Raw genomic sequence first — 14,122 nt, forward strand, 5'->3', positions numbered from 1 at the left:
GGCTAATTACCCTCAATTATTCTAAATATATCGCCTTGCTTTATTTATAGCACTATCAAGAAATAGTTTTATCTTGATTGTTTTTTTGGGGGGGTTGTCTTTATTCCAAATGAAATAAAATAAAAAATAGAAGCATATGGTTGTCCAAGCGCGGCACAATGAGACTCTTTATAGACTCTTTATATTCTTTATAGACAGGTATCATCACGGTCCAACCCTGTTTGTTGTAAACATTGACGCCAGTGTAAGGAACCACGTTCCCAAAAACCCAAACCACATCAAACAAACACATTCCTAATGAGCAGCCGAACAGAGATATCATTGTTCCCCCACGCAGGGTCTTCTATGGTCCGATGACCAATTGGCTATAAAACGATTGTGTGTTTCATCTTATAGCTGCTGCAATGCGGAACTCATTTTAATGAATAAAAGCTTATTTTAACCAATCTGTATGGTTGAGTAACCACACAAACCAGATAGCGTCCCTATCGTGGGGCAAACATTGGGTGAAAATAGCAGATCTATAAGCTGTTGTGAGCTTGAAGATATGGGGTACTGTAGATCATGGAAGAAGTGAATGGACCTCAGGCGGACTCCAATCAATGAAGTACAGTATAACTAGCAGTATAACTACACTTGAGCACTTTAAGAGGGATTCCCTCTTAAATGACCGGTTTGGTCTCATGCATGTGGGGATGCGCAGGTTTGAATCCCAGGTAGGACATGACATTTTCCGATTGCAGCTTTAAGATTGACCGTTTGCAGCACTGATTCCTTCCTGCTGACCTCATAATATGTCCTTGTCAGGCGTAGAGGGAACTCTGGGACATTGTTTGAGAAACATACCACATCCGTCCTGCAAGAAAGGAGCAGAGAGACGACATGTACAGAGTAGACCCACTAGGGGATATTATCCACCGGATGCATTCTCAACGGGGAGGGGGGGGGGGGGCACGCCAGGGTACAGCACACAAGCACAAAGTTATGCTTCAACGTGCAACTGTGTCGCTCCACACAGATCGTGGCGCGTTGTGAGCTTGTAGATCACCTATTTTCAGCCCAAGTCAGCAAGCAACAAACTATATACTGTATAATGGGTCACCAGGCAGCAGCACACATAGTAAAGTTCTCTGTAGTCATTTAAAGCTGTAATCCGTAACTGTTATGCGCTATACCCAGGATTCGAAGCTCGGCCTCATGTGTGAGAGAGGCCACATATAAAGCTCTAGCAATCCCTACTTGGCCTGCAGGGAAGAAATTGTGTTTTTGAGGTTCATGTAGTACCAGGGCCGGTCCTGAGCAATCTGGCGCCCCAATCTGGCGCCCCAAGCCCCCCCCCCCAAAAAAAAAATTGAGGAGACACTGTGGAGGCACTGGGGGGACCTGGGGACTTCAGTGCAATGTACTTACATATGTTTCGACCGAAGGTCGCAACATATGTAAGTGTATGTAAGTACATTGCAAGGAATGAGTGCATTCGCCATGTACTTGAAGGAAGCCTAATCCAATCACTCTTAGATTTTATCCAGTTTATCCCTGAGTTTAAGTTTACCCTATTGTTGTAGGATTTTTGGTTTATTTAGCCTTATTGGGGTTAATTCACCCCATGGCTCCATTTCAAAAAAGAAAAATGTACATGTGTTTCTCTTTTGTTTCCTGGGTCCGGTGTCTAATGGCCCATTTGGTGTCAGTGACACCTCTTTGCTTCTTGTCCCAGGTTGATTTGGAATGTGCTAATGTGTCCCCTATTCAAAGTCTGATTTCCATTGAGTGTTGGCTTTGTCTATGTGTCTGTGGAGTTTTGGTACAAAATCAAAACAACTTGTCTAATATTTTGGCATGTTTAAACCTCCAGGAAAATCCGTGTTGAGGTTCTTGATCCACTGTCTTTCATTAAAACGTCTTTGTCCTACTGTCCAGTTGGGATTGTGTTGGAGTCCAGACACTTTTAGATCTGCAATGCCATGTGCCATGAAATGTTGGACAATCCTTGTAGTTGTCTTTTTTGCATTGTTAATATTGTACCTGTGTTGTCTCAGCCTTGCAGCTATTGTTTTACTCGTTTCTCCGACATATTGTAAGCCACATTTTTCACATGTGATTAAATAAATACAGTTGCTGGTGCTGGCTGTTATCTGTTGTTTAATCTCCAGCACGCGTTTTGTAGTTCTATTTTTAACTATTTGTTTGGGTTTGAAGTATTCTGGTCTCTGGCGTGCTGGTGTGTTGATTCCTTTTAGCTTGCTCTGTACCAGATAGTCTTTAAGATTTTTGTTTTTTCTGTAGGCTGATATAATTTTATATTCCTTTAGAAGATCATCTGTTCGGTTCTCAAAATTCCTTTTTAATCTGTTGTTGGCTAGTCTGCTCTGTGTTGAATAACTGGTTACTAGGGCTATTTTTGGGCCTTGATCCCGTACTCTTACCTCTAAGAAGGTATTGTGAGCTTTCCGTAGGAATGTCCTGGTGTAACCTCGTAGTCTGAGAGCATTAAATAGCGTTTTACAGGCTATTTTGAAATCACTTCCTTGCGTGCAAATCCTATGGAATCGCAGCAGTTGTGATTTGACTATACCTGTGTACGAGTGTGGTGGGTGGAATGACGTTTTGTGTAGTAAGGCGTGAGTGTCTGTTTCCTTAAAGAATACTTTTAAGTCTAATTTCCCGTTTGTGTTGAAGTTTGGGCCCTTGAAGATTGTGACATCAAGAAAGTCAATACTTTCCGTGTGTGTCACATATTTTATCGTTATGGATCTATGATGGCTATTTAACACATCAATAAATGCCTGGAATTCTTCTTTGCTATGTTCCCATATTCCAAAGATATCATCCAGAAATCTATAGTAATGTGTTGGTTTTAGTCTGCATTTTTCTAGGGCTGTCTGTTCCCATATGCTCATGTAAATGTTTGCATAAGATGGTGCAAACCTCTTTCCCATGGCCGTCCCTTTGGTTTGTAGATATAACTTGTTATTGAAGGAAAAATCATTCCTGGTTAGATTTAAGTCTAACAATTGGAGTAATTCCTCCTCTGGTCGATTTGTGTCTGGGTATTTACTGAAAACTTCCTTGACTGCTTGTAGCCCTGCTGTCGTCTCAATGTTTGTGTAGAGGCTGTCTATATCTATCGAAAACAGAAAGGCTTCTTTTGGTACTACTATTGCTTTGATTTTGTCTACAAAATCGTAAGTGTCTTTTATAAAACTGGGGTGTCTTATTGACAGTGGGTTCAGGAAGTGTTCAATATACTCTGCTGTCTGATAGGTCTCACTGCCACAGTCAGACACAATTGGTCTCCCCGGCGGTATTTCGTATGGTATTGTCCATGAATCCGGGCTCTTGTGGATTTTTGGCAAAAGATAAAATATCCTTGCTCGTGGAGTGTCCTGTCCGAGCAAATATTGTTGTTGTTTGGCGTTTATGTGCTTCTTTTCCCTCAGTCTTTTTATGATGGCTTTGGCCTTTACAGCCGTTTGTTTGTAAATTGGTCTGTCTAATTGCCTATAATGATCCTGATTGCTGAGCTGTCTCTCCCCTTCAAACAGGTATTGGTGTCTGTCCATTATTACTATACAGGAGCCTTTATCTGCTGGCTTGATTACAATCTGTTGGTTGTTGGCTAGTTCCCTCAGTGCTTTAGCTTGTTCTGTTGTGAGGTTATCTTTCTCCTTAAGGTGTCCTGGTATGTGTCTTACCGTGTTTGTGTCGTCCTGGATCAGTTGTTTCAGGCTCTGTGGGAGCACAGCGTCTGCAGGTTCCCAGTTTGATCCTGGCTGGAAGGGTGGTATTTCCCTCCCCTGGTCCATTCTAAAGTGTGTAGCTAGTTTCAGTCTGCGGTGATACTGGGAGAGGTCCTTCTTTAATCTGTTGGTTTGTTGTTTGTAGATGTCTAGGGTCGGGACAAATGAAAGTCCCTTTTCCAGCAGTTCGGTCTGATGTTGATCCGGCTGGAAGTAATGGGACAGATTAATTATGTTTGACTTCCCCCCCCTCCTTTCTTGGTTTATGGGGTCAATTAGTTTAAACTAAGGAGCCAATTTTCAAGCATTGCTTTGCCTGTCTCTGTTTTCCAATGTATGTTATCATGAACCACTTTAAAATCCCGTTCATCCAATTTCGGGAGGAAATTTTGTTTTGCAATAACGCGATTTAAATCTCTTAAGTTATGCCTATCCTTTGCTGGGAGGTCATTTGAGAAATTGATTAAAGGGACATGGATACTTGCGGCTGGAAAGGCGTTCTGTGCTGCTACGATGCTCGATCTCATCGACTTCTGTGCTGAAGCGGTAGCGTGGCCCTTGTTGTTTATCCCAACCGACAGGATGCAATGTGCTACCGTGGTGTTCTTTGGTGTTTTCTCTAGTAGGGTCTTTGCATGTTGGAATGTCATTCCTGGGTAGCAATCCACTTGTAGATCCGTTCGTCCGAAGGGTGGGATGTTGTCCAGGTTCGAATCCCCTACGATGAGGAGGCTTTTCTTTGGGTATAGTCTCCAAAGTGTGTTCTTTTCCTTCGTGTTGATGTGTCTGTATACTTTCCCTGGGATCCTTGGTTCATCTTTCTCCGGTTCATCTATTCCCTGTTCCAGGTTCACGGTGGAGGCACTGGGGGTCCATTGGGGAGGCACTGTGGGGACACTGGGGAGGCTCTGTGGAGGCACTGGCGGGACACTGGCACTGGGGAGACACTGGGGAGGTACTGGGGAGGCACTGGGGGGGCACTGGGGGGACACTGGGCAGACAGAGTTGGGACAGAGTTAAAAAAATATATATATATGTTTTTTTTGGGGGGGGGTTTGGCGCCCCCCCCCCCCCCCCCCCATGGCGCTCGAAGCGGGTGGCTTCGTCGGCCTGTAGGAAGAACCGGGCCTGTGTAGTACTACTGTCGAGGTAACTGGAGTGCTCACCTTCATTATTTCCGCCAACCTCACCCAGACTGCTCAGTGGGGCGGTTCCTGTATTCTTGTATTTGTTATTACTTGCGCAAGCAGAGCACGCAAGTAATAGTTTTCGTCCAGGACGATGTTTGATGCGTATGCGTCGTCCCAGCGTATGACGTAATGACTAATTGTGCCTGATACGGCAGTGGTGCCAGATTACATACATGTATACATAGGGGCATTACCTTTCATCCTCCCGACACTAAAACATATCGTCATTACGTCACCATCGAAAACCAATTACATTGGGTCCTTTAATCCACATCTTTATTACGTCATCATTGAGAGCTAGTTATACCAGTTATACCCTGCCGTCATGCTGGGACGATACATACTGTACGCATCAAACGGGGCGCAAAGTAACCACAGTATACCGCTAATCAACTTACAAATTACATATACATAGAAAACATATCGTCATTACGTCACCATTGAAAACCAATTACACCCTGGCATTGGGTCCTTTAATCCACACCTTTATTACCTCATCATTGAGAGCTAGTTATACCAGTTATACCCTGACGTCATATGCTGGGACGATACATACGCATCAAAAGGGGCGCAAAGTAACCACAGTATACCGCTAATCAACTTACAAATTACATATACATATACATAGAGGCATTTCCTTTAATCCACCCGACACTGATCGACATATACGTCACCATCGAAAGCCGTCACTCATGCGTATGAGTAATGACTACTTGTGCTTGATATGGCAGTGGTGTCAGATTACATACATGTATACATGGGGGCATTACCTTTAATCCTCCCAACACTAAAACATATCGTCCTTACGTCACCATCGAAAACCAATTACACCCTGGCATTGGGTCCTTTAATCCACATCTTTATTACGTCATCATTGAGAGCTAATTACACCAGTTATACCCTGACGTCATATGCTGGGACGATACATACGCATCAAAAGGGGTGCAAAGTAACCACAGTATACCGCTAATCAACTTACAATTACATATTCATAGAGGCATTTCCTTTAATCCACCCGACACTGATCGACATATACGTCACCATCGAAACCCGTCACTCATGCGTATTAATTACAACATTACGTAATTCATTGTTGTTAATTATGTAACGAAATAATTAATTTAAAATGCTTAAATAGAATAACCTTCATGATCAAATAGTGTCATTATGGGTAAATACTTTTCAAAAGTCATAGAGGTGTATTCTAAATAGACGGGACAAATCATCAGCATATTCCTGAGCAGACTAACGTTCCTGAGCAGACTAACGTTGGGTCAGTGTTCCACCGAACCGAGGATACAAGACCAAGGAGTTATTGTTGAAAGAGACAGGAATTAGAGGAAGATTGCAGATCTTATTATTCCCAAACACGTGTTAACGGGAAAATTCTAGAAGACCTCAGAGGGGTTATAGAGAGACCCCCCCCCCCCCCCCCCCCCCCCCCCCCCAGAGAGGACGTACAGGGCCTTAGTCCTACTCCTCCTCCCAGCCAACACTCCCCACTGACAGGTAGTTACCCCCCCTTAAGGGCATGTGAGCTCAAACCCACAATTCAACATTTTGGTTTTAAGATGTTGATATTCATTTTGTATTCATCCTTAGGACCCCAAATCACACCTTGGAAAGCATGAGTGTCTATTTCAAACAAAGTGTTTTTTGACTGGGGGGTCATATTTTGACCCCCCAGTATTAGGATGTATTAGGATGTTGATATTCATTCATCAGCCACATAGAGGCATTTCCTTTAATCCACCCGACACTGATCGACATATACGTCACCATCGAAAGCCGTCTCTTACCATACTTAACAATACTACGTTTTTACCTCCAAAAACTAGGTACGTAGCAAATAGCTAAACCTAATAATTCAATATTTCAAACGTTCTTTCACAGAGAAGCTGATATTTGACAGTTTGTAGCCGTCGACAGTAGTTGCTCGCTGTGCAACAAGCAAGTAGGCACTCGACAGAGTGCAGTTCTAGTTTGTTATTAGATTACTATGAAAACCTGTAAACCCGTCGATCCGTCAGTCAGTCACGCCTCCATATATGGTTGTCAGTCCATCACACATCGTGACATCACGCCTCATATGGTTGTCAGTCCATCACACGTCGTGACATCACGCCTCATATGGTTGTCAGTCCATCATGCCTCGTGCCATGATGCCTCGTCACACGTCACGCCACCATATATGGCCGTCAGTCCATCACGCCTCGTGACACGTCATGTTTCATATATGGCCGTCTCCATATATGAAGATCACGACAGTGACCTTATCAAACCCTGGATAGCCATACAAGGAGAAGACTGGATCATCACCTAAATCATATATGGAGCAGGTCAGCAAATCTACATCTGACCTCAAACCATTAGATCTCAATATATGGAGCTGACATTCCATATGTTGATCTGACCTCATCAAACCCTGTACACTCAAGACACGCTCCATATATGGCCAGTACAGAATTCATTCCCTATGTTGATCTGACCCCCCATGCCAAAGCGCCAGCGCTCGCCCAGCAGTCTGCCGTCACCCAGGCGGATGAGTGTCTGTATAAGGAAAGGGTTAGAAATAGGTATAGGGTTAGGCATAGTTTTCCTGTGGCTAAGTTTAGGAATAGGGTTAGGTTTTGGCACCGTTTTACTGATTGTTAAGGTTTGGAATAAGGTTAGGTTTAACCATGGTATAGTTTACTGAGGTTACGCTTAGGAATACCAGGCAGAGACCGTTCTATCGTTCTACTGTGTTCTGTGTGTTTTCAGGTGAGCGTTCTGGTATTCCTTGTCACCTGTAGGTGCTTAACCTGGGTCTAAATTTCTCAAGAGTAGGGAGACCACCTGTAGATGTGCTAGTTATATTGCATTAGCATAATTCCTTCATACAGATTGGTCAAAATCAGGTAAATGAGCGGCGTGCCTGTCGCAGACATGAGGAGAGCAAGTTCAGTCAGGAAACTCAGTGCAGTTGCCGGTGGCCGTTCATTGGGCCGCCTCAGCATCACGTTTGCATTCACATGATTCACTCATCCAATCATACACTCATTCCATCTTCATACCGGCTATTTAAACTGGAATCCTGCTTGCTTGCTGCTGCACACTGACACTGCTGCGCTGCTGTCTGCTTCAACTTTTGCTGCTCACCCTCCTCCACCCCAGCTACCACCTGTCGTTTTGGATCTGCTGTTTAGGTACAGGGAATTCGGAGTCCCTATGTTTGGGACTGATGCGCTTGATCAGAGTACCTAAAAAGCAGATCCAATTCATCACCAAACCATATTAAAAATATTGCTCATTTTATTTTCAATAAATATATATTCCTTCCATTCATGAGTTGTCCTGACTGAAATGGTGCATTTTATAGCACCTTTATCCAAAGTGCTTTATAATGTGCGCTATGTTCTCCCATTTGCTCAAGGATACTTCGACACTAACCCAGGGGGAGCTGGGGATCAAACTGAGAATCTTTTCCATGTGTCCGCTCTACCTTCAGAGCAACTGCCGCCCATCACTTTATGCCGGTTGGAAGTAAAGTGCTCTCCTGGCCCATGACAATAGGCCAGTAATCTTATCGTCTTGCCCCCCTTATGCACTACCACACACACCTCACACATGCATGCCTACACGGATGCGCGCTCACACAACACACCAAAACACCTCACCTGACAACCCCCTACATGAGCACACAGAGGTGTTCTAATAATGAATTGCATTTTTATAGCGCTTTTCCAAGTGCTCAAAGCGCTTTACAATGGTTCATTCATTGGGAGGGGAAGCGGCGAACAGTCGACGCCAGCGTCCTCACTTCCCACATTCACACACCAATGGTGGCAAGCTTACACCGACCGACTCATTGGAGGCAATGTAGGGTTCAGTGTCTTGCCCAAGGACACTTCGACATGTGGACAGGAGGAGCCGGGATTCGAACCGCTGACCCACGGATCATTGGACGACCTGCTCTACCTCCTGAGCCACAGCCGCCACATTGAAACGTGTGTAACGTTTACACACATTCTCTGCATAGTACATTTTCTACATGCTTTATTAATTTCTTTCACATATTTTAGTCTGCGGTGACCTAAAGGTTGGAAGAGCGACTTGAACCTTTTCGATTGATTAATTAATTAATTGATTGATTGATTGATTGATGGTGGAAGAATTGTGAAAATAAAGTTTGGACGCCAGGTTGAAAGTGATTCAACTTCAACTGCTCCAATTGTGCTTCTCAGTGGCCCCTGCTATGGTTGTACTGAGCAGCTTCCGGTTCAGATTGTGATGTAACTGTATGAGTGTGAAGAATCAATGATCCTGAACTGTAGAAAACATCCCAAAACATTCTACAATTGCAACCGCATGTCAATCCCTGAGGCTCCCAAGCATCTCTGACATGTCGGTTCGGTCCAACTCCCAATCCAACCCCTATATAACTCACAAGCCGGCTAATTACCTTCAATTATTCTAAATATATTGCCTGCTTTATTTATAGTGCTATAAAAAAAAGGTTTTATCTTGATTGTTTTTTGAGGGTTGTTGAGTGGTGCAACCACTCCTATAGACAGCTATGTGTGTGGCTGTGTCCCTGGGTCTGTCTGTCCCTGTGTCCCTGGCTGTGTCCGAACACGAGAATAGCGTTATAGCGTTTGTTCACCACCAAGTGTCACTGTTGCACAGCCTAACACACAGACAGACACACACAGGCCAGGGAGGAGGGCTTGTACAGTACAGTACAGTACAGTACAGTACAGTACAGTACAGTACAGTACAGTACAGTACAGTACAGTACAGTACAGTACAGTACAGTACAGCTCACTTCAGACGGGTCTGATTTTTTCTTCTAAATGAAAAGATTATAATCACACTTGTGTGAATAATGTCCACCACCAGTCACCTTGATCCTCAATACATAGTACATACACAACGTAGGTAGATGTGGGACGTCCTTGTGATCGATGCCCGTGTGTTGGTTCCCCCTGCACCAGTTTGCTGACTGGAAGCTCCCGGTGCTCATGGCAATGATGGGCCAGTGTCAACCTCCTGGCTGCTATACCTTCTCACTCACCCTTGGTAGACCGCCATACAGATGCTTGTTGGTAGCATGCTGCACACAGCATTTTGGTTTTATTTATATTTATTCTTTCTTTAGAGAAAGGTAGACTTGTGTAAGTCATTCTCATCATCTCAGATAGTTCCCAGGTGTGAATGTGTAACTGTAGGAGTGTGAAATGAAGTTGCCAGATAAAACATTGGTACAGCATTTTGTCCACTGCAAACTACCTTGAACGTTGATTAAACCCCAAAACGTTGCATATCTACAACGTTTCCATATGTGGACCATGTTGCTTAAAACCTAAATGCAGTGCAGTTTCCAATTGATTGATTGATTGAAGTATTTATTAACAGTTTGCAGAATTACAGTACATTTCAAGCACAACTCAATACAAAAACTGTTAACTGTGAGTGGACGACACCATAAAAGCATTACATTACAATAGGGCCAACCGTTTTCAATTCATCAAATCATTTTGAGACATACAAATATACACTTCTATAGCCAAAAACAGAAATCATAGAGGCAAAAAGGGAAAAAAACATAGGTTGAGGGGGTAAAGGGGGTGGGTTGGGGGGTGATTCAGATTTTACGGGGGCCAGTTTCGAATTGCAGCCGTCCGTAGGTGCCCTTTGAGAGCAGTTTTGAAGGAGTCAAGGGATTCGCATGTCTTAATGACTGTTGGTGGCATATAGGAGCGAAATTAATTTAGTCCCTTGTTAGTGCCGAATCTGGGTTGCACATGGTTTGTTGAGCTTCCTCGGATGTTGTGGACTTCATTGACATTAAGGAAGTATTTAGGTACATGGGTATCTTGGTAGTGTATCGAATCTTGTGGACCAGACCCATTGCAAGATGCTGTACTCTGTCATCAACCCAAGTAGAATATAAGTACTGATTCCAATCATATCAAATATGAATGACGCTGAGGCTGAGTTGACAGCAACAGGCTTTGTACCACTTAGTATGTGCGGGCGCTGGCTCAGATGGCGTCTTACTTGGGTGCACATGCAATGGTAATATTTTTTCTATGGCAATTGAGCTTTATGTGTTTTATGTGAATGAGAATATATGGATAATCAATTGCCTTATAATAAACTCAAAATAGAGTGACCCGCCACGGCCCACGTTTCGTTTTGTTTTTCATGGAACAGAGCATTGTCTCACTGTGAGAATACTGTTAGCTAGCTTGTCCTCTAACACAATCTAATGAACCAGGGACAAATGTGTACCCACTCTTAACACTCTTCTCTACGTGCACTTCTCTGAATATTGTCAATTATCCCCTCTGGATTGGCTGACCTGACTCTGAATGTGGGTCATGGGCCACACACTCAACTGGTAATTAACAGACTGGTAATTAATAGAGGGTAAACAAGCCAAGCGCAGGGGACAAGTTTTAATGATCAGGAACAGGACATGGTCAGGACACCACAAAGGGCCCTTCATTTCTAATGAGGAGTAAGTGTGTCATATTATATCGCACTATTGTTGAGGCTGCTTATCAGGATAAATATAACATCCCAGGCTCCAATATTGTCCGAATCAGACACACCATAATATGGTGTGTTCCTTGAATTCACTTCATACTTGGAAATATTATTTCCAAGTATAGTGTAAGTGGATGTAAGTGAATTCAAGGACATCGGCAGCAAACAAAATGCTCACACACACAAGACATTGCATTCATTCAGGAGACTATATGCATTTGCTTAATTTTGTCTTTTCCATAATAATCCCCTTTGCTTATCTCACAAACTTACGGTGTATACTTACTTGACTGGAGTCCCTCAGGGGTCTATATTAGATCCTGTGCTTTTTTAACCTCTACACCAAATCGCGTTGCGTAGTGAGTTTATAGATCTGCGAAAATAATGTTCGCCCCCCAGAATGTCGACGCCAGGGTTCATGTGGTTAATTGCTCACAAGTCTTTTCAGCAGCTATGACACTATGTTCCACCACCCACGGAGTCCGCTGTCGTCCCATGTCTCACACTCATTAAATGAGGCCTTTGTGTCCAAGCTGCTCTCCTTTGTCCAAGCATGTCCTTGTCCACCTATCAGAGGGCTCGACCCCTGAGTCTCTGGCCAGGATGACATCACCTCTGCCCTCATGGAGCGTGGACCAGCCAAGGTGAGGTCCCACATGGGCAGCCTTGGCCTATCTTTCTCCCCTTATCACTCAATCACTCCTTTGTGCTGCAGCCTTATATAGACAGTAATGAGATGGAGGACTTTATTATCCACCAGCGCTGTGGCAATATAATTCATACGGACCACACTCTATAATAGCACATTGTTTGAGGCCAGCTAAGTGAGGGGTCTGCGAGGTAAGGCTTTATTCACACCCGTTTGGAATCGCAGCCCAGAGTTGGCTGGCTGACCCAGGCCAGTAAAACCTCTCTTTTCACGAGTCAGATGAGTTAAAAGACCAGGGAGGTGCATTAAAGGGAGAGAAAGGGTGTGTAGTTTTGCAATTCTATACTGTCTGAAACATCCAATCATGTGCATGTTTAGTTTAGTTAGGCTACTTTAATATGTGCACAAAATAGAAGGAGATATGTAATGCTACACAGATATGCGGCGGAAAAATTGACATATGCAAACACCCGTGCATGACTGTGAACAGACAGTTGCACATGTGCAACATCACTCACATTTGCTTCTTCTTGTCCTGTCCACAAGACAGTCAGTGACAAGGCTTGGCTATATGGATGTGGTTCAGCCACAGCTGAACACATTGCTGTCCCTTATTGTCTCCACCAGGCCGAAGGCCTGGGGAGACATGTTTTGCACTCCGTCCGTGTGTCCGTATGTTTTGCACTCCGTCCGTGTGTCCGTCCTTCCGTCCGTCTGTTACCAGCTAATCTTCGGCACCGTTAACCCGGTCGATGCCAAACTTTGCACACACACTCCCTGGATGCCAACGATGAACCTCTGCCCCACATTTTCCAGAACGGCCTGTTATAGCGCCACCATGAGGCAGCTTTTCACATTTTTTACCTAAAACTGCACCGATCTGCGTGAAACGTTGCATGCACACTCTCTAGAGGCCAAGGACAAATCTTTGACCTGCATTTTCCGCATCTGCCTTTTATAGCGCCACCAGGAGGCCGACTTTTGTAAAACACATTTTTTGATATTACTCCTCCAGATTCTGTCCAAAAATCTCACAAATCGTTACACAGTATCTCTATGGTCATGTGCTCAAGTCGGATCTGTCCGATATTTCATATTCCATCCTAATTGGCTATAATTGGCTTTCACAGTTTGCAAGATTGCCCCGTTTTGAACAAAAGCCTCAAATCATGAACGCAGCATGCAATTTACGTGAAATCTTTCACACATTTTCTTACTAGGCTGAGGAACCCTTTTCACATTGGCCTGTTATAGCGCCACCAACAGGTTGATTTTTGCTAAACACATTTTTGGAACAAAATGCCTCAAATCATCCAATTGCCATTAAAGGTGTATGAAGAAATGGCACCCTTTTCACATTGGCCTATTATAGTGCCACCAGGCACTCTGCATTTCCTCAACAAAATGAAGAAAATGTATTGTTGCAAAAAACTAACAAACAAAAAAACATGTTTATATTACTCCTAAACATTTTGCCAAACATCTCACACAGTCCTATCCTCCTGGTGGAGACCTGTGCCCAGAAGGGCACTTTTTCTAGTTCCCTTCTCAAATTTGCTAAGATGACATTTTCAGGTATCTCAAAGACTTAAATGAAGTCTTCTCCACTCTCTTCTGCATCACATGTTTTGGCTTTTCTTGACTCTCTACCCTCTGCCTCTCTCTCTCTCTCTCTCTCTGTATCTCTCTTTATCTATCTCGGCCTCCATAACACAAATATACAAACGCACGCACGCACGCACGCACGCACACACACACACACACACACACACACACACACACACACACACACACACACACACACATGCGCACAAATGTTCTATTTCCATGCTTCATCTTTTGTCCAAAGCCCCAGTGCTGTCAGACTAGCACCAGCCATGAGCCGTCCCATAAACAGAGCGGCAACATAGCATGTTAGGCTTGCTTTCTGAATTAATTGCAATTACAGAAGCGTTGATTCTCGCATGGAGTGACCATCCATCCCCTGCAACCCCCCTGCCCCGGCCTGC

Source organism: Electrona antarctica (genome assembly GCF_951216825.1).
Source record: "Electrona antarctica genome assembly, chromosome: 1".
Lineage (NCBI taxonomy): Eukaryota > Metazoa > Chordata > Actinopteri > Myctophiformes > Myctophidae > Electrona > Electrona antarctica.